The sequence below is a fragment of the Lissotriton helveticus genome, chromosome 6, assembly GCF_964261635.1.
Source record: "Lissotriton helveticus chromosome 6, aLisHel1.1, whole genome shotgun sequence".
Classification (NCBI taxonomy): Eukaryota; Metazoa; Chordata; class Amphibia; order Caudata; family Salamandridae; genus Lissotriton; species Lissotriton helveticus.
The window spans coordinates 1,409,011,426-1,409,033,940 of NC_136067.1; the positions used below are offsets into that span (position 1 = coordinate 1,409,011,426).

A 22,515-nucleotide genomic window follows, 5' to 3' on the forward strand; every position below is an offset into this window, starting at 1 on the left:
TGGAAAACAATTGCAGATTCTTCAACTCGGGGCATTATCGGCTCCTGGCCCTAGCTGGATTCTCCAAGGGGTGGAGGGGAGTGGGTGTTATGGTATGGAAAATGCTGTCCTTGCAGGTTACCAACACATGGGTGGACCCCAAGGGTTGCTATGCAGTTGAAATGGTATAGGATTGGTGGTGTCCTCCTGGTACTTCCCCCCGGTGTTGCATAGAGAAGGGCTGGTGAAGCTCACCGAATGGATAAACAAATCCCTTAAGGCTGTGCTGTTGATGGAGGGGTCTTAATTTGTGAGCCATGGATCGACTGACTAGTTCTTGGATACCCCAGATGGTGGATACACATCTTGGATACTTCTTGGACGAGACCAGGATGATTGCTTAATGGAGGTCTCTTAACCCTCAAATATGACAATACTCCTATGCTTAAAGTTCCATGTGGTTGTACTGCACTACTTGGTGGGAGCATTTGGGACCACAGAACACCTGCCTAGGAGGATCTCGGACCTTGCCCCATTGGTAACATCCCTCCAGATGGCACTGCCCAGTCCAGAGAGGGGGTGGTGACAGGACCAGTAGGAATTAATGGATAAGACGACATAGGATCTGATAAGGCAATCCACGGTACACTTCTTTGAGAAAAACATAGGGACGCTGGGCTCCAGTGCGACAGTTTGAGAGACATACAAGATGGTACTGAGGGGAGACCTGGATGCTCATGACACAGGAAAAAAAGTGGAAAAGGGAGAAATCATGCAGGGAATTGGAAAGTTGGTGTGGGGAGGCTGAATATGTGTCTCACCCTGTAAGAGAGCTGGTGCTGGGACTAGAGGCACTGAGAGAGGAATACAGGAGTTTGGCCCAACAGGAGGCGAGGCAGCTCCCCGTAAACAAGCAGGGTAGGTTGTATGAAATTAGACACAAAGCTGGCAAGCTGCTGGCCTGGTTGGCCAGAAAAGAAGAGGGCCAAAGATGAATGCACATGGTTTCCACCCTGGGGATCCCTGGTGGAACCCTGGGTGACATTGCACAAGCATTTGCAGAACACCTGAACATAGTGTACTGCTCAAAACTGGGAGATAACCTGACTGACCTGGCAAATTTTGTGATGGAAACTTCCAATCCACTGATTGGAGAAGGAGGCGAGTAAGGTTCTAGAAGTGCGATCCCCCTTACAAACAGATTTTTTTCGACCGTTCGTTCACACTTAATTAGATTAGTATGGGGTGACAAGAGGGCCAGGGTATGCAGGGGGGTTATGATGCTTCCCTGTGTTAGAGGGGGATACGGAGTCCCTGATTTACAACTGTATTATTTAGCCGCTCAGTGCAGTTCGCGCAGACATGGTGCCATCCTGATGCTAGGATTACCTACCTCCGTCCGGAGTCTGATCTAGTTCTCCCGGATACATTAGCGGCCGTATTACCTAAGGGACTTCCCAGAGACACCAAAGATATCCAACCTGCATCCACTACCAGTTGGGCTTGGGAGAAAGTAAGATGAATTACAAATACACCATTGCTTTATTCTTCTGCCCTCCCACTCCTGAACGCCAAATGGTTACCTATCACTGGTGAAAAGCTCATTCAGAATATCTGCGCAAAATTCAACATTGTGACAATGGGTGATCTGTTTCCAGATGGCCATATTTTTGATCTCGACAATGAGTCCCTATTCCCCGATGCTACGTTTATGAATAGATTTGTCCTTATGAGACTCCGTTCAGCGCAACGAGCTACACTCCCAGATTTTCCTCTAGAACCCCAGTCCTTCCCCCCACTCACGATAGTGATTGGTAGCGAGAGAGGGGTACATCTTATATCTCAGCTCTACAAGGCATGTGCTGCCATCATCCCATTTAATGATGACAAGGTATGCAGTGCTTGGGAAAATGACTTGGGTAACCCAATAACGGATGAGCAATGGGCAGCTTGCTGTGCAGTAACAAAAAATGTTTCCCTTAATAGCTGTCACAAATAGATCCATTTTAAGTTTCTTCATAGGATATATATCACCCCATCCAGAGCCCATAGGATAGATCCCTCCAGATCACACCACTGCCCAAGGTGCAATACCCCATACGCTGACTTTGCCCACCTTGCCTGGACCTGTCCACGTATACATTCGTTCTGGGTAGAAGTACATAAGACAGTAAGTAGTATGGTAGGGGTACCAAAGGTCCCTCTGCCAGAAATTGTCCTCTTAGGGTATGTTGTGCAGTTCCCCCCAAAGGTTCGCAGATTTGTTGCAATTTGTTTGTTATTGGCTAAAAGAGAAATCTCCATTCATTGGGGTGGCAGATCTGTGCCTTCAGTAAAAGGATGGTTAAAGAGCTTGGCATCCTGCTCCATGAGAAGTGAACTATATGCTACAACGATCCCACCCACCTCCAGACCCAAAGGTATATGGTGCCCTTTCAGATCCTTCCTAGACGCGCAGCAACAAGACCCCCCACACAACAGGAACAGGGTATGGTCCCCTCCGGGGTGGGTTAGGCTGCCTCAATGGGCATGCCAATTGTTAGTTCCACGCGACACGAGGCTTACATTTTGTTGTGTGTTCAGTTTATATATATATACATGTCATTGTGATGGGCACTGTTTATATGAAGGGGGTTACGGGCTAATGCCAAGGCGATCAGGCTAGGAGTTGGAAAAACCTGTTTATGTACTTTATAGACATAATACAACACCGATTGATCCGATGACAGAATGTATTGTCTTTGTTCTTGTACTCAAAATTACTTCATGCATCCCAGTGCATTGTTTTGTTTTGACCAAAATCGACCAAAATCCCAGTGCATTGCTTTGTTTCGCCCAAAATGCAAAATAAAGTGGAAGAAATCACAGAGGTAGTGAGTCAACGTAAGGGACAGAAGTTATTTCAGGGAGTCAAATTCCGCATAGTGGCCCCATGAAAGTGATTTTTAAGGAGGCATTGACAGGAGGAATTCTGCCCACAGATTTGAGAAAGGCTGACATAGCTCTCATTTACAAAGAGGGAAAGCAGAGGGAAGACTAGGTCTCTGTAGGCTGTTTCCTTGCTGAATAATGAAACCAAAATCTTGGCCATGGTGCTAACATCCAGACGCATCAGGTGAGAGAAACAATTGTAGCTCCTGATCAATCTGGTTTCATCAGAGCAACCAGGCATAATCTCTGATGCCTGTTTGGTTGCCTGGCCTGAAGTGACTGGATTGGTGAACCAGCTGTGCTGCTATAATTAGATGAAGGTATTTGACTCAGTGGAGTGGCTATACCTGATAGCAGAGATGTGGAAAATGGGTTTCAAACCGATGTTTCTAAAATGGGTTGGGCTGCTCAATCAGAAACTAGTGGCTTGGAGCTGTGTGAACGGAGCAAGATCGAGGTAATTTAGGCCCCAAAAGGGCTCCAGACAGGGGTGCCAACTATCACTGATGTTTTTCACGATTGTGATTGAGCCCCTGGTGACCTGGATCTGGGCAGATGCCCTACTCAGGGGCTTAAAATGGGACCCTATATAGGAAGATATGATCTTGCTCTACACGGACGATATTCTAATAGCTGACCGGGGTGCTTGATCTTCCATATTCTGTACAACTTTAAGGTGTTTGGAGCATACACAAGGATCCAAATTAATTGGAACAAATCCATTGCTTTCCCCCTGACAGCGTAGACCCTTACCTGTGATTCAGGCTGCCCCTTGAGATGGGAACAGGTACCTCGGCATAGATTCTATAATATTACCGGAGCACACTCTCATAAATAGTCCAAAGTACAAAAGGTCCAATAGGCCATGGAGTGCCAGAGTTTCCAAGTGTCTTTATTTCTTCATTTTGTTCACCAAATTTTTATATCACTTGATTGAAAATTGATTAGAAATCATAGGCAGCCAACAGGTGTTTCATCAGACAATTACTTTTTCAACACTCTAACAGTAGTACATAAGGGCAAAGTTATGAAAACAATGTTCTAGACCGATGAAGATGAGACAATCAAATACAAAAAATTTCTATACAACCAAGAAAATTGAGAGCCAGGAGACACCAATGAGTGTGTTACTAAAACCTCAGTGTTCTTACGTGTTGTATACATAAAAGAAACACATGCCTATATAAACCTGTGATGCACAGTGGAGACCAATAGTGAAAAGATAGCCAACAAGCTCAAAGATCAGCATGCATAACCACCACTGTGGCCATCCTCAATATCTATTTAAGCTACTAAAATGTAGATCTTTAGCTGAAGGGTGGAGATGTATGTAAAGCAAACACCGTCCAATTAAGTTAAAAGTCAGATACTGTGGACTGTATCATTGTATGTAACTCATGTCGTATTCACAAATACACTATCCAAATATTTCCTGTGTGTACTGCCGACCGAAATAAAAAACGCGACCCAGAATGAAGTCACGCTAATGAGTAAGAGGCTGCATCCAATAAGGTAATAAACGATGGGCGGAAACATATGTATAAACACACTCACTTCTAGGTAATAAATTGTAGTAAGTCTATAACGTGGATTAGAGACGTGAGAGTAATAATGTCCGCCTGATATGTGTAAGTACACTCAAACCATACTATTATAGTGAATAGATCATTGGCCTTGATAAGCCCCTAACTGCAAAGTAATCAAATGTATGCACACTCATTCATTCGATATTGCATCATCACAATCCTTGGATAACCAGACCACACGGAAGAAAAGACTAACCTAATAAGCCGGTAGGCGTCCGTGTGTGCCCAAACGATCTAGGTTCACTGAGATGATACAGGACCATGAAATAGCGTATTGCGTAAAAATAGACAATCGCTTAATAATCACAAACCACAAATTCTTGTTATAGCAAAAAAGGCTACTTTATTAAGACAGGTAAATGTCATTGTTTAATCAAAAAACACTTATAAACAACATTTGCATCATAAAACCCCCTGAATTATCTTCATATAAAAAACCCCAACCTTTGATAATAAAAATACCCTAAACAACTCAAACTAATCTTCCAGAATAAACCCCATGTAATTGCAAACTCCATAATTTCTTCCCCTCCCTTGTGTTCTGTCCTCCCTGCCCTGCCCAACCCTGAGGGATGGATTAGCCCGCTCCAAACGTTACACCCCCCAAAAAACGCCTAAATGTAAGGAAAGATGAAAAAATGATTACCTGTCTTAGTGTGGCGAGATTAGAATTTATTTATTTATTTTTTAATAAGGGTGGGTGGGACAAAAACAGGTCTTGACACACTCCTGGCTCTAACGCCACAAGTGCCTGTCTGCCTAAAACCCCCCTATATATACCCTAACTACCTCCCGCCACCTCACATGCCTAGTACCTATTGTGTGGCGTGGCTTGTGCCACTGCACGAATAACCCAGGGGGACACTGGCTCGTGCCATGCTCCCCCTGGGTCCCCATCACGCAATAATCACAAACCACTAATTCTTGTTATAGCAAAAAAGGCCACTTTATTAAGACAGGTACATTTCATTGTTTTATCAAAAACCCCTTATAAACAACATTGGCATCATAAAACCCCCAGAATTTTCTTCAGATTAAATACCCCAACCTTTGATAATAAAAATACCCCAAACAACTCAAGCAAATCTTCCAGAATAAACCCCATGTAATTGTACACCCCATCATTTCTTCCCCTCCCCGGTGTTCTGTCCTCCCCCCCCCAAACCCCGAGCAATGGATAAGCCTGCTCCAGACTTTTCACCCCCCGAAAGATGCCACCCAGAAAAACCAAGGAGTTTTTCTGGCCCCACCTAAGAAATTGCACCATAAATTCTCATTCCATAAATGAGCAAACAAATCCCTCAGTTCCAACAAATAATAAGCTTGTTCCAGTTGTGATAGATGAACTCCATCCTCTCGGAATAAGTGGCCCTCAGACCCTGTAATGTTTCCATCTTATAACATTTTAATGCCCATGGCTTGACAAAGTACCTTCATGGCTCAATTGAGATACCTTCTCTCCTTCTCCACAGCAGCATGATTAAATACCCCCTCCAGTGTTTCCTAATACATTCTGTCGAAATTAAACAGGTGCCCGCCCAATTGTTCTTGATTACGGCAACGTCCAGCTTAATTTGTTTAATGGGAGACAAACCTGACAAAGACACTAAATCGTTTCCCCACAAATGGATGATTAGCACATCAGGAAAACCCTGAGAAGAAGACAGTTCGGATAAAGAAGGAAACAGACCCACCCATCGCATGCCACCATTACCCTTCCAAAGCACTTCATGCCCAACGCTTGGGAGTCCAAGGGATCTCCCATAAATTTGTAGTTCTGCAAAAAGCTCTGCCCACTTTATGAAAGAATGTCCCACTATCTAGGTGTGCATTTTTCCTGATAACAGGCCCTGTACGCAACCTAAATGGAAAAAACTAATATTAGAGAAGAGGAAAATGAAGAACAAGGTATCATTTCCTAACATAATGAGTACAACAGGACGATTTCCACATCCAGATCCTTCTTATATCATCCCATGACCAACCCAACCTAGCGGCCTCAGTAGCTGCACCAATACGAAAAGAGTGAGTACCAAAAAGAACAGGATCTTTACCCAATCTAACAAGGGCCTTTCTTAAAATTACTAGTAAGTGATTGCTTGTGATCTTATTCCCCTTTTTATGACAAAATAGTGCACCAGACCTGAAACAGAGTGTGTTGATAAAGTGCTTCCACTCACTCACAGGACAATAGTTCTCCACCAAGCTACTATTAAAGTAAAACCAGATGCCCTTTCCTAACTGATCTGTTTTGGATGCTCTCAGCCATATCCTCAGTTTTTTCCCCTGCAAGACTACCTCATCACTGTGCATGCCATGCCGGTCACGTAAATCCAACAATTCAGTACCTTAAAAGCACCGAAAAATAAACAAATCAGACATAACCTGAAACGAAAAACTTCCCACTCATCATAACAACATAAGGCAACTGAAGCAACAACCGTTGCAATAACGTGAAGGTCACTGGTTCACGTAAAGGCAACGTATGACTCCGCTCCCTACTAAGACCCTTTAACATTTTCTTCACCAAAACACCCCCAACTGGGTCGTAACCCCGCCAGAGCTGCCCATAAAAGGAAATCCCTGCCAACTTCCCAGCAATTGTAGTAGGAGATAGACCTTTGTTTTTCAAATGCAAAACAATAGAAAGCGTTCGTTCTTAACCACCTGCCCAAGATAAAAATTTGTTTTTCCATAACATAATCTTTCCAAGCTTGACGATACCTTCTCCTGGTGGTGGGCGCTACAGAACTCTCAACTAATGCGTTGATCATCAATTCTCCAACTCCCAAATGCACTGTGGAATCGGAGTCTTGAAGGTATCCGCCTCACGTGCCAAACTGCAAAACATCTGCCAATGAAAGCGAGACAGAGCACCTGCAATTGAGTTATTGGTACCAGGAATGCGCCTAGCCCTAAAAACAATGTTCAATTTTAAACTCTGTAACATGAATGCCCGTAAAAGGCACACATCTCTTAAGTCTTTAGCTCTCTCTTTATTAATTAGCTTCACAGCAGACATGTTGTCAACATAATATAGGACAGAACGGTCTCAAAATTCTTCCCCCAAACAAGAAGAGCCAAACTAAATGGGAATAATTCCAGGAAGGCAATGCTACCCCTTGCTGTAACCAGGCCAGTTGAAGGCCAACTATCTGCGCACCATCGACCATCCCAGAACACACCAAAACCATGTCCGCCTGACGCATCTGAAAAAAGTTGTACCTTCCAGAACATATTGTCCTCAACAAAATATAATGACACTCCATTGAAATCCTCCAAGAACCATAGCCAAATAAGATCTTCCATGATAGCTTTAGAAATCCTGATCCGATGATCAAGAAGGTAAGCCTCAGTCACTGACAAGCCTAGACGCCTACAGAAAGTCCTGCCTGCCCTGACCTCCCTACAGGCAAAATTCAAGTAACCTAATAAACGTTGTACTTGCCTGAGTTCCAACTTTGACTGGTCAATAACACTCAACAAAAAGGACTTAGGGGCATATTACCAAGAATAAGCGATAATTATCGCTAAGCTTGGTTAGAGGCAATAATTTTATCGCCGTGCTTCGCCTATTTTTATCGCTTAGAAACCTTGCAATTATCAAGGTTAATTTCCTAAGCGATAAAAATCGGCCGAAATGCATGAATATCGCTGTAAAGTCAGCGATATTCATGCATTACCGAGCAAATACTCTTAGCCATGTTATCCACCTACCATTGGATAACATGGCTAAGAACTGCTCTGGGCAGGCGTTAGCTTTTGGAGATAATCACGCTTAGCGCGATTATTTCCAAAAGTAGGTAATAGGAGATAGCGATGTTAGCGACTGTTTCCAGTCGCTAACATCTTGGCACGCCCACTTTGCATGTCATTAGCGATAAATATCGCTGACATGCAAAGTGGGCCCCAAGATGATCGCTATCTCCTACTAGCTGTCGCTAACTGGTGTAAGCGACAGCTAGGTAATAGGGCAATAAAATTATCGCCGCTTTAGCGGGATAAATTCCAGCTAAAGCGGCGATAAGGCCCTTGGTAATATGCCCCTTAATTTCTTGCACTTTCTCTGCAGGCAAACGGGCTGTCACATCCATTCTATCAATTTCAATCCCTAAAAAGGTTAGTCTCGTGCTGGGACCTTCCATTTTCTCTGGAGTCGAAGGAACGCCCGGCTCCTGTGCCATGTCTCGAAAACTGTGCAAAGCCAACCTACACTGATCAGTGTGAGCCACACCAATGAACATGAAATCATCCAGATAATGGCAAACAAAAACGTGACTGCTCAACTGAGTAACGCACCAGTGTAAAAAGTACTAAATATCTCAAATAGAGCTCAAGAAACAGAACAACCCATGGGAAGAACCTTGTCCACATAGAAAGCCCCATTGAAAAAAATACCCCCAAGTTCAAAATCAGAAGAATGTATAGATAAAAGGCGAAATTCTGACTGAATATCACTCTTTGCCAATTCTGCCACTTCCCCAACTGACCTCACAACTTCAAGGCATCATCAACTGAAGCATAAAACACACTGCAATCTGATGGAGAAGTAAAACCATTGATGGACTGACCCTCCGGCCATGATAAATGATGTATCAAATGATATTCTCCCACCGACTTCTTGGGCACTAAACCCAGAGGTGACACAATCAAGTTCTCAAAAGGACGTTTTGAAAAGGGGCCAGCTATTCTGCCAGCTTGTAGTTCCGAGTCCAGTTTCCGTTGCACAATCTGAGGAAGCTTCTTAGCTGATTTAAGATTGTCTGCCCATCTCCTCTGCCTAGGCCCTTGATAACCATTCTTAAAACCACCTCTGCAACATCAATATAATTTAGAAGCAGCCTCTAAATCTGGATAATCCCCTAACCATTGCTCAAAAACCTCATCAAATTGGGGTATGAGCCCTTTGGTGGATATTGAAATGTTGCACCTCTTCCCCTCTGAAATCTTCCTTGATCACCAAACTTGGAACGTGTAAAACATTGGGTGAGTGTATGTTTATCCCCACATTGCGAGCATTCATGTTTGTAGTGGCAAAATTGTCTATTACAAAAGCCCCAATTGAAATTCCAGCATGCCCCAGCCGCTGGTGTCTGACCTCTTCCAAACCAACCTGCCCCAGCCTGGACGAGGCAAGGCTGAAAGGGCCCATATGTGACTGGCAAACCACTTGCTGTATGTGTAGTTGTCGGTGGGTGCGTAGAAGGCATCCATTGGAGCCAAAGCTCATAATGCACATCACCCCACGGTTTGTCGTGAAAAATAGTAATTCTGGCCCTAAATTCTTCATTGTAGCTTAACAATGCATAGCCACCAAAATGCATTTGAGCCTTGCGAATAATATCCATATATTTAAACATAGCTACTACCCTGCCTTGGTAGCGCTCACAATAAATACTCGCATAAATGAGGAATACCAACGTCCAATTTTCAATGGATTTGGGGACCCTAGGCAAGCAAGCTCCCACTCTTCCTCCTTAGAACCCTCCTTTGCCTGGATGTCTCTGTGTAACAATTTAAAAACATCTACAAACTTGTGTTTCCAGATTCTAATTTTTGTTTTATCTGAACGGTGAAAACCCAGAGGCGTTCGCTATGCCCATATAGGAGCGTTTTTTAATGTATATTCAGATCTTCTTCTTCGTTACTAGAAAGTGGTAACTCATCCACTTTCTTAGGCTGAGTATTAAGAGTCCCATCTACAAAACCACTATCTGTAGCTTTATCCTGCTTACTGATATTCTGCGGAACCTCCCCAGGTTGATTAATCTATTCAGATGACAACAACCCTTCCCCAACACCAATAGAACGTGTACTATGCTTGTTATTGCCTGAATGGGACCAAGCAGCCCACCATTGCGCCTTACCTGATGGTCCCTGAGCTGAGCATCTTTGAAATTCCTTAGGATCATCATGCTGACTAAGGCCGCTTAGCCGATCTTGATCCAATGCTCGGTCTGCTCTTGACTGCTGCAATACACTAAGCACATTTGCCTCCTCCCTCAATTACCCCTTCTCCAATTCATCACTGTCATTCCCATAATCCAATTGCTCATCATACAAATCCAAACTAACATTACTTATGCCAGGCAAATCCCCATCACCCACACACCCATCATACAAACTCCAATTAGGCACTGACATCCACTCCAAACAACTTTTTTCAATCTGAGCATTGTGGATGCTCTATCTCTTAAATAAACGTCATGCTACTGGCACCCAGATTGTGGGGTTGAGGGCAGCGTTAACCTCAAGAACTATGAGGCCATATGTTGCTGTACTAGATTCCATATAGCATTTTAAAATACAGTCAACAACAAAGGACTAACTAAATGTAAGTAGAATACAAATTCAGTATCTGTCTCATAGAATCAGTCAGGCTACATAGAAATCATTATCCATGAAGGCTATTAGTTATGGGAATAACGCAATAATAAGATAATCAGAAAAATAGACTTAGGGCCACATGTATCAAGAGTTTTTGCATTTTCAAACGGGCTGATTCTCAGAATCGGCCCGTATGTGAATGCAAAAAAGGCTTTTGACATGTATCAAACCCTATATAGCAATTTGGTAAACTGTTATCGAATCGCAATATGGAATTAAGATTCGGTATTTTGAAGGTGCGTGTTTGTGACGTTCCTTCCAAATAACGAATCATAACGGTATGTATGAATGTTTTGTGATCATGAATGCTGTCACAAAACATTTGCATTTTACCACCTACTTTAAGTAGGTGGGAACCCATCTGCAAATGGGCAGGGGGTCCCCAAGGGTCCCCTTCCCCTTTGGGAATAGCAGTGAAAAATCAAATTTTCAGGGCAGGCAGTGGCCCCACAGACCACTGCCTGTTCTTAAAAAAAGAAAACTTTTCATTTTTCTGTTTTAAATGCAACCCGTTTCACTTTAAGGAAAAGGTTTGCTTTATTTAAATGCAATCAGGGACATGGTGTCTTCTGATCCCAGCAGGCCACCATCCCCGTGATTTTAGCGATTCCTAGGGGGTTGCAAATTGCAACCTACCTCATTAATATTCATGAGGTAGGTCATTTGTGACCCCCTAGGAATTGCAGAAAGTGTTCAACACACTTTCATGCATGCATTTGTGAGATTTTTGGAATCTCAAGGCTTCGCAATTAGGGAATCGAAAAACGGTTACTTGAAACATCTGGTCCTAAGTCTTCAATGTGTCGCAAATCAATAGAGAATCAGAAAGCATCCCTAGAAGAAACCCAAAGTCTCTCTTGCTCATCCCAAAATTGAGGGTTTATATTGACAATTTCACCATAGAATGTTATGGAAACTGCTAAGTCAGCATGGTGCGAGCAAAAGTATAATTATTGCAGAAATAAACAATACAGAATTTGAAAATGTCATATAAGCTTACCATCTTACCACTAAAGGCCTGATTACGAGTCTGGTGGTCCGAGGACTACCAGACTCATGGGGCCCTGCCGTCTGACTGCCCCATTACAATTTGGGCTGTTGAACTGCCCTGAGACTGCTGTCAGGGAACCGCTTTTCCCTGGCGGTGTTGCGGTGGTCAGAGGCCGCAACATGCTTGGTGGGATGTCCATGGTCTCCCCAAGCACAATACAAGTTTCCTTGCCGCTGGCGGTGTCATGTAGGTTCCTCCTCCATGTAGACCATGGCGGGAGAGGAAATAGCAGGGCCCCCTGTACCACCTCCAAATGTGGATGCACACAGTGGGGCATTACATGTGCTCCCCTATGTGCATGCACAACAATTCCTGCTCGGCATGGACCTTCAAGTCCATGCAATGCAAGAAACGTGTTGTGCCGCCTTTGAAAAAGGCACAGCCGCAGGACTGACATGCTGCCCGCCAGACCACCTTTAAGTCATAATCTGGGAGGCGGGCGGCAGCGAGTCTTGGGGGTGTGGGTGTGCGCAGTGGTGGCATACTACCTGCTCCCTCACCGCCTACATTTGTAATCGGCCCCCAACTCCCTACTGAAACATTGATTTGCCATTTGTGATGTAATGTAATGTGGGGAGGCAGAACAATGATGTTGCAATAAACAATGGAAAGACACATGAATTAATGCAATACAGTGTGCTAGCAGGAAGAGCCTTGGAAAGTACCAAAATCTTCCTCCAGAGAGTTATTCAGGAACAATATATCATACTAAATAAGCAGTCCACATCTCGCTGTGAGTGGTCTCAATAAAAAATCAACAATAAGAACACATATTATTATATAGTCAGGAGCCATGTTTACAAAGATGGAGTTGAGTCCAGGAAAATAATAACTCTGTGTTTATATATGTTAGACTTAACAACTTTTGGCGTGTTTACCCTGTCTTTTTGCTTTCTGACCTCCTGGTTTTGACTCTGTTTTTGCTGGTTTAGTGTCTCTGCACACTTTCTCACTGCTATTCAGTGTTAAGGTGCAAACACTCCAGTTGTAAATTGTGTTGTGGATTGGTGTTACCATGATTGGCATATTGGATTTACTGGTAAGTCCCTAGTAAAGTGCACTGAGAGTGCCAGGGCCTGTAAATCCAATGCTACTAGTGGGCTCCCAGCACGGGTTGTGCCACCCACAAAAGTAGCGGTTAAAAAGGTAACTCAGACCGGCCACCGCAGAGTCTGTGCGCAGTTTTTAACTGCAATGCAGACCTGGCAAGTATAACCCCTTGCCAGTCCCTAAACCTTCCCTTTTCTAAATGTTAGTCACCCCTTATGTAGGCCCAAGGTACCGCTGTGGGCAGGGTGCAGTGTGTGTGAAAGGTAGGACATGCACTGATGGGTGTGGCTTGTCCTGATAGTGAATTACTGCCAATTTCATTTTTCTCTATTCAGTGGCGTAACGAAAGTTGAAGGGGCCCCCCTGCAAGGTACACAGAGGGGCCCCCATCCGTATTTAATCTGGAGGGCTCCGGCGTGAGTACAGTGCTGAGGGGGCCCCCTGCACAGCTCAGGGCCCGCCCGCACTGCGGGGGATGCGTGGGCTTGTGTTACACCCCTGTCACTATTGTAAGGCTACCTGTTCCCATAGGACAGAGTGGAAAGTTTGTTTATAACATCTTATAAACATAACTGGCCCTGGGAACTAGTTGGTGAAATAAAGTTTAGTATGCCTGAACTCAGAATCTAAAGATGCATCTTTTAGTGAAGGTAATTTTAACATTCTGTGTGTGAAAATACCACTTTTAGAAAGTAGTTATTTCCTTGCTCAGCCATCCAGTAGGCCTCTGCTGGGTTTGTGGATTGACTCTCTTGGTTTTGGATGACGGGCTGGAGAGGAGCAGTGGCTCCTGAAGTCTGATGAGTCAGGGCAGGGCTGAATAGACCTGGGGCTGCATTTAGAGTAGGGGGATGAGATCTCCTTTCATCTGCATGGGCCTGCTCTGCCTCTGACAATGCTGTCTCCACCCCCTGCCAGGAAGCTACACCAGAGAGGGCAGAACTGGTTCTGGCTGGGTACAGACACTCTCTGCCTGAGAGGACAGAGGATTTTGGGCTATAAAAAGTGGGGCCCAAACCCCTAAACTTCAGAACTCTTTTAGACCAATAAGACTGCCAAGAAGAAGAGCTGGAGAAGCTGTGAGGAGGAACTACCACTTTGCTGAGTGCTTTGCTGTGTTGGCCTGCTGTGGCTGCTTCTGTCTTAGACAGTGAAAGGACTGGCTGAACTTTCATCAATCTATTTTTGTGAGTTTCTCCAAGGGCTTGAGGTAGAACATTCCCCCTGTTCAAGAAGTCTCAGGAACAGCAAATACTACAAGTTCTTCTGCCCTCAGCACTGGAGACTGTGTTTTGTGCTGCAACAGAAGAAAAAGCAACCCGACGCCGCCTACGACGCCGCTGCCGACTCCGTGTCCTGAAAGCACTACAGACACCGCTGCAATGCTGCACCGCAACCCTGGTCTCACCAACTATGCCATCTGGCATCGCCACCGAGCCGCTGCTCACACCACGACCTGTGTGCACCGCACTCCGCACCACCTCGCTTCACCACGCTGCCTTGGTATCCCCAATGACGCGGCTTCACACCAACATTGATGCCACTGTGGTTCAAGGGCACCGCTCGTAAGGTACATGAAACACCGTCCTAATCCCGAACCGCAGCTTTGACCTACCAACGCCGGTGCCATTGACTCCAGTTCCTCAGCCGAGGACAGCGCTTCAGCAATGACGACGCCCCTGCCTGCACCGTGACATGCTAGCACCGCGAAGAGTAACGCATCACTTTGCACTGCAACCCTGGTCTCACCGACAATGCCATCTGACGCTGCCACTGAGCCTCTGCTCGCACCGCGACCTGAGGGCATCGCACGCCGCACTACTGCACTATGCACCGCAGCACCTGATGCCTGCCGATGCCAGCGCTACTGACTTCAACCGTGAGGAGTTCGATCCACAGCGCGTGTGACTTTAAGGACCCGATGACTCCTGCACCGACCTCCGGAACCGACGCCTGCGGAAGCCATACTTTTGGATGCTCAAAGAGAGATTGCCAACACCCTGCATTTCTAAAGGTACTGTTTTGCGGGTCTTCCCAACATCATAGCTGGCCCGCGATGCTGCGGACAGCCAAAACTGTTTGGATTTGTTTGTTCACAACACTGTGATAGCCCTGGATAAAGCTATCAACTTCAAGGAACTGCATTTCAAGGTTATTTGATAACTGAAGATTTCTAAGTACCCTAATGTGGATTTTTTTATTGTTTTTGGTCTTGTCTTGAGTATATACAAATATTGGATATTTTTCTAAACTGCTGTGGTGTCCTTTTGTAGTGCTTACACTGTATTACTGTTGGTTATTTGCAAATACTTTACACACTACCTCTAAGATGAGTCTGACTGCTCAGACCAAGCTACCAAGGGGGTGAGCAGGGGTTATTTGAGGAGTGTAACCCCCTTATCCTGGCTAGAAGGAAGGGTCCCTACTTGCACAAAGGTTAAACCCTTGCCAACTAGAGACCCCCATTTCTAACAATATATAATTCAAATGTGGAAGCTTCCACAATATCCCTTTTTTAAACTGTGTTATCAGTAGGAAGTTTATATTAGACAGTCAAATATCACCAATATCATCAATCAGGATTGCAGGAAGGAGAAAGCAATGAAAGGGGAGATGACAGTGTTGGCCCCCTTCGCCAATTCGTCGCCAGTGTTGTAATGAAGAAAATACTTCAGGCATGTAAGTAAGAATGTCTTTATTCTGTCATCCACTCTCCGTAACTGACATATGCTCCCCAACATTCTAAAGTGAACTCCCAAGGAACATTCCAAAGGGGAAGGAGGGGAGAGGGAAGAGGGGGGAAGGATTGTACCAAGGGAAGGAGAAAAGGAGATAACAACACACCTCCCATCGCAGGGGAAGGATACAATAGAACCAGGTAGGTGCTAAAAGGGGTGTATATATTTCTGTTAAGGAGGAAAATACTATAGGCCACCTAAGATTACAACACAATTATTTTCCTTCTACCCTCAAGGTTGTGTAACATCTGGATATTTTGTACAATTCCATGTGCTACACTAGCCATCTTATTGTATTTTCAGAAGGGCACGCTCCTTATAACACAGTCTTTTCTCATGAGACCCCACAAAGTCCCTCCACAATTTTCTTCTGCTCTTACATCAGTTTAATTTTCTACTTAATGGTCTGCTAAATAAGGCGGAGCACAGTGGTTTGTGATGTTGCATTTCCTTGCTTCTTGCCTACAATGTAGGTTTGAACAACATTAGAAATCTGTTTCATATGACATGTCTTTAAAAGCCCAGCAATGACTCCTTACCAGTTATGTCTGACAAAAAACTAGACAATACGTAGCTATGGCTACCAACCACAAAACAAAACAAAGCAAAATCATAAATATTTTCATCCATACTTGAGAAACATTCATATGTCACACAACGGTTGATTTACTACATTAACTTTCACTCATTTCACAAGAGTAGCAACATAAACTATAGTATTACCCTCACTGTTGTCATTTTATGGCATTTTACCAAACAGTTTTACACATTAATATACAGTGTGGCAGTTTCATTTCAAAAACATAAAAGCAGTGTACTTATGCAGGAAAATGTGTATTTGTATTTCTCTAATCAAAGTGCACTGAAGAGAAAATGGGGTAGTTGGAAGGACAGGGTTTGAGAATAAACATGAAAGAACTGCAACTCATGTTGTTTTAGCTACTCCTTTAAGTATTTTAACCTAGAACCACCCACATTTTGTAACAAAAAAATACCAAATAATCATCAACCTGCACTAATGCAAACCTCTTGAAAAGTAAAAAAAAACACACTGCAGGAAAATGTTGCCATTTAATAGAAGTAACTAATATCAAGAAATCCAAAAGCTTTATTCAGGTATTTTGCTGCTCAGCAACGTGAATATGGGACCAACTTTCAGAGTATCTCATGATCAACTTTTCCTCCTGGTCTTCTTAAGAAGCCTACAGACCCACCTCTTCGGACTTTAGACAAATAATTTCCAAATTCAAGTTTCTTCTCTTGGCATAAACCAACTGTATTCGTTTTATGTTCATAATTCTTGACAGTCTGTTACTTGCTACTTTTAACCATTCTGTGGCCCATGTGCTAGGACTGTGCCATAATGTCACTACACAGAACCTAAACCCATCGCTTCTAAGTGGGCTTTCCAGTCTTAAGAAACATTTCACAATTTTGTTTGACAAACCAGAAGAGCAGCTTTCTCTCTCTTTCAGTTTCCCAGGGCTAAGTTAGTTTGAACCCTTGTATGTACACACTAGGAGAATGTTTCACGGTACAAATGAATATTTCAGAAATTGTCAAAAGAAACTGTTGTTCTTACTTACTCAGAAATACTGTAATTAAATAGTATATAACTTCCAAGTTCAAAGGGTCAATCTAGGCACTAATCTAATGCAGGAATTTAAAATGGCAAACTTTGCTTGCAGTCATTTTTCAACACATTGTCCTCTTGTCATTTCTGTCTCACTCTGCAACCAGACAGTTCATGCACAAGTAACATTGTATACAATGTTTAAGATACAATGTCATTTTCCCAGGCACATGCGATATTTCTTTTCTTTATGTCTCTGTGCTAAAATGCATTCATGAGAGACATTGTTACCCAGTTCTCTCCTGTTGGGATTACCGTGAGATTCTCACGAGAATTTAGACTTGTTTAGATTTAACAATAATTGCACTAACTATTGAGGTACCCGAAGAGCACCAGGGATGGGATTTGAATTCTATGAAATTGTGAACTAATGCTGACAAATGTGATTTTGGAAATGCATCATTCTTCCTTTAACCTGATTGATTAAAATTGTGTGATTTGAATGCATTTGTATTCATACTAGCAGCCTGCCCAGCGTTGCCCGGGGCAGAAGGGGGCTGGGGGCAGCATTTTAGGCTTGCGTGCACTCCCGCCCCGGCCCCCGCCCGCCACGACATTGTCTGTGTCCCGGAGCCTGAGCCTTACCTCAGCCGCCGTTTTTCAGGGCCAACCTCCCGCCCCCCTCCCCCTCCCGCCCCGGCCCCCTCCCGCCCCGGCCCGGACCCCTCCCGCCCAGGCCCCCTCCCGCCCGTGTCCCGGAGAGCCTGATCCTTACTTCAGCCGCCGGTCCCGCTCCAGGCGCCCCGCCCGCACAGGCCGCCACTTCGCCCAGCAGCAAGCAGGGCCGCGGCAGTCCTCCCAGCAGGTCGCGATCTTTGCCGCCATTTCAGGAAGTGTTGCCAGGGAGCGCAAATGATGTCATCACGCAGACGTCGCGGCCGGCGCTACTTGCAAGGGACTACTTTATTTTTATTTCTAAATTTTTTAAACAACGTATATTTTTTATTTTTAATAGCCTACGTCCTTCTGCTTGCCCTGAGGTTTTCAAAGATATCTTGTGTGTTTTGATTGGTGGTGTACTTTTCGAGTTTACCTGGCTCAAACGACATAGTTCTCTCTTTATAATAGTAGTATAGATAAGGATTTCATTGTATTTTGCATTATAAAAGAAGCCTCTTCCTGAGGGTGTGGGGCTCACTTTCTTTTCAACATTAGGAGGTGACACTATGTCGGTCTGACCTCTGATTTATGAATGTTATTATTTGAAGTCAATTTTACTTTGTTCTGCTATTTCACTACTTGCATCTTATTCTGCACTTCATGCTATTATGCGATGTGTATGACTAATTGACTCTTTTATTAAAACTTCATGGCTTTCAATATTTTATTTGTCCAGTATGTTTTGTAAAGCCTAATGTGTTTTGCATTCATTCTTGAATTGCTGGTGAATGCTAAATTAAATTGTTGGGTAGGTCCATCTGAGGAGCAATACAATCCTTAGGCATTAGCACTGCTCCTAGTCCACCGGAAGTGCTTAGAAGTTGCATATTAGAAAATGTGCTACCAGATCAGCTTGTACTTTTTGGCCATTCATATTTACCCAGGTAATACCTGATGGTATTTGAATGTCCAAAACATTAGTGGGAGGAATACTGTGTAGTATTACGAATTTGTATTGGGACTACCTTGTCATTACTGTGTTGTTACATGGTTGTATTGCACTATCTGTATTAATTGGTATGTATCTTTTTAAGTGGACCTCATTGGAGTTCCAAAACTTTAATAAACTGAATTGAGTCGAAGTTACAAAGACCCTTACTGTCTGTTATTCTCCGTTCCCTGGTAGCCAAATGACAAGCATAGTGTGGGATCTGTTGCTAGCTGCCTTTCTAATCCTTCACTATTTGCCTTTTGCTTTTGGAATCTGTGCTTCTACTCAAATACCAGTCAATACCTAACTCTGAGTAAATGTCACCTTGGTAAACAACTTGTAGCTGATTTTGAGAGATGTTCTTCTTATTCATGCTCACTGTTTTAGGTGTGTGTGATGTGGACGTTTTGCGCAAGACATCTACTTCTGTAAGGCATTTGGGAAAATATGCACAGACTAGCTTGCAAAATATTTCCTTATTGCACCTTTACTTTATCTTTTTATGATTTTTAAAATCCTTTATAGATCTTGAGTTTTCTAAGTGCACAAACCTAAACTTGTGATTATGCAAATGAGTTTGTGAATTTGCAACGTTTGGGTGAATGTACTTCCAAACCTTATTGAGACACTTTTTGTTTCCTCTCTTCAATGAAACTTGGAGTCTTTCACGAACCTTCCCTAAAACATACAAATACCCTTTGACAAACAGCCATATTCATAAACACGAGCAATTCCAGCTTTGTGTACCTCCTCCAAGCAGCCTTGCATAGCAAACAATCTTAATTGAAAATGATTTGTTCTGAAAAATTGTTTCTTTTCATACTGCAGATACATTCACCATGCCAAATACATGTGAAATATTACATTTCGGAATTAGTCGTCTAAAAATTGTCTGTAGTCTGTATTTTGGAAAAATACATTTCCAGAATCTCTTTGCCCTGCGCTCCGTTGTGAAGGATGTCTTTCCAGGTCTGAGGTTCATGAATATCAAACATTTCACCGTCGTAACCGTTGAGGCCCCTCCTGCTGATTTCACCAGGGGTGTATGCGAATCTAATACTTTTCAGATGTTTAAAATTGGAAGATGACTGCCTATCTGCCTAACATCCAAACCATTACCCATTAGACGCGGTATTTTGGCTGTAAATATAGTTTAGAAACCGCTTGGGCCTTAAACTTACTTTGTATTGTTTTTATGGTCTCTTTACAGATTAACAGAAACGTCTCAACATGTGGAAACCGGTTTCAGTTATTTGTAACGAATTTTACAGACTATCAAACCTCAGATAATTTGGCGTACTCAGCTACAATGTGACTTTGTTTTATTTGTTTCCAAATGTATGAAAAGTATTAGTGGTGATAAAAGGAAGCCGTTTTATTGTTATTAGCTTCTTAATTTCCTTTATACATTTATAGTTTAACCCAAGGTCCGACTGCCCTCTAGGGAAATCTGACAGTGACAGAAGGGCTGGTCTGAGAGGTCGGCGTGTAGGCAGTTTTTTTTTGTCTGTTTGTGTGAATGATAAATGGTCTCTACCCCTGTTTAGGTCGAGCATGCAAGACCTCTTGTATATACTTTAGTATATACTTTAGTATATACTTATATGTGTATGTACATTGTGGGCTCTGGTGATCAGCCCTAGGACTGGTCTGCTTCCGTTTAGGGACTTTTTTTCTGTTGAACTGCCTCTATTTAACTGTCTTGATAGAAAACGACCAGCAGAGGTCAGTAAAACACCAGAATTGCTTTCTGCTGAGGGACTTTATTTTTTTTTAATTTTTCTGGCAACTGCCTCTATATAACTTTCTTGATAGAAAACGACCAGCAGAGGTCAGTAAAATACCAGAATCACTTTAGCATTCTCCACATTCCAGTCCATAGAAATTGTCTCCACGAGCACCTGTAGACAATAATATTTTTTTCAAATCTTGTATTTTCAGTGATATGACCACCGAATGCCCTGCTTTTATATTAAAATTAGAGCTTTGGAGCATACCATTTCCCGCTGAAAGGCAATATTTCTCTCCATGTGTTCCCATACCTGGCACTTCATGCAGTTTGATGCTTACTTTCCCTCCATGTTAAAGAACAGTAGATGTTTCAGCACCCAGGCTAATGTGTTGCATAGCTAAATACATATAAGGTCCCAAAGGCGAGACCGATTGCATTGCAAGTGCTTGTTTTACTGTTGATGTCCTTTACATTAATGCATACGTTCTTGCAACAAGCACAAAGGCACGAGGTCTCCTATACCATGTAAAAAAACACATACAGCTCGTTTTTACTAGCTTAAAACTGACCCACAAATGTGGGCCACTTTGATTAGCTATTTGGTTTATTTATGGGGGCAAATTTTCTTCTGCTACATAGCCGTATTTTCTGCCCCAGTCTGGTCCGGGTATAAGCTATTTGCAAATGCTTGCTTTATAAGGTGGAAAATAGGTTTCTATGCTATGTTTTGTGTAGTTTTTTCTCAATCGCAAATTGTTCATTCTAGTTGTGTAAGATAAATAAGCAAAAACGATGGCTTCATTGTATAGAATACTGAAAATGCTTCAGTTCTGAAGTGATGTGACTTAAAGAACTATAATGAGTCTCTTTAAAGTAACCTCAAAGGCAGTGAAGGGTGGTACTGCTGCAGAGTTAAGATTTTTTTTTCCACCCTTACGGCAAAAATGAAGAGCCTAATTGAGTCTCGTCTCAGCACCTGCGTTTAAGAACTGCCGGTGCTGAGCACTGGCAGGACCCGGCCCACTTAACCCCTTGCATGCTGATGATGGCCCCCATCCGTCATGCACTATGGCGCTCGTGTGCTGACGACGGCTGGGGCCGTCATAAACCCGCCCACTCGCGATTTTGCCACACAGGTGCAGAATCGCGGCAGCATGCTAGGGGTTAAAGCCCTGGATGACAGCTCTAATCACCCAAGGCCTTTAAGTTGGATGTTCTGTTAGAATAGCTCCTTTCAGCATGTTTTCCTGTTGTGCCCAGACACAAGCTGTGAGAGACAGGAATGCACCCATTGTGTAATCCATTATGTAGCAGTGAAGGGTGGGCGTTATTATGTACATTTGGGGTGATTTCTGCAGAGTCCAATGTGAGCATTTAGCAGGTGCTTGTTTACAGTAAATAGTCATTATGTAGCACCCCCTGCAGTCTCCAGAGCTTTGTTTGGTCTGTAGTGTAAGGAGATCCTTCTTAAATGCGGGTAACATGGCTGTCTCTTTTGCCGATTAAGCATTTGAATCCTGGGCCTACAGCTGCAGATTAGTCTCTGACAGAAAAGCATAACACATTGACTCTTATATAGTTCTTCATCCTGCAGTTTTTTTGTCATTTCTAAGCACTGTATATAACAAGAGTTCTTTTTATCCATTTCATTGACACTCAATTGGGTTTCTGTACTTGTGAGTCAAGATACAGTTGTTACCTTGCTCTGTCTCACTAAAATACACTTCCAGCCCTGGGGTTTCTCATGACAAATGAATGTATTTTGGAGGTTGTAGTCAGTGGCGGCTGGTAGGCAACAGGGGTGGGGAGACAGCGGGGAGGTTGAAAATATTACAAA

At 43.4% G+C, this 22,515-nt stretch overlaps 1 long non-coding RNA gene across 1 annotated transcript in view; it reads right to left on the reverse strand.

Moving 5' to 3' along the window:
* The window catches only part of LOC144761769 (uncharacterized), a 78,281-nt gene extending 60,177 nt beyond the window's left edge, over positions 1 to 18,104 (reverse strand). Inside the window, exon 1 of the long non-coding RNA XR_013595889.1 lies at positions 18,071 to 18,104. This is a non-coding gene — a long non-coding RNA (uncharacterized LOC144761769). The remainder of the gene's footprint in view (positions 1 to 18,070) is intronic.
* Positions 18,105 to 22,515: the final 4,411 nt, after the last annotated feature.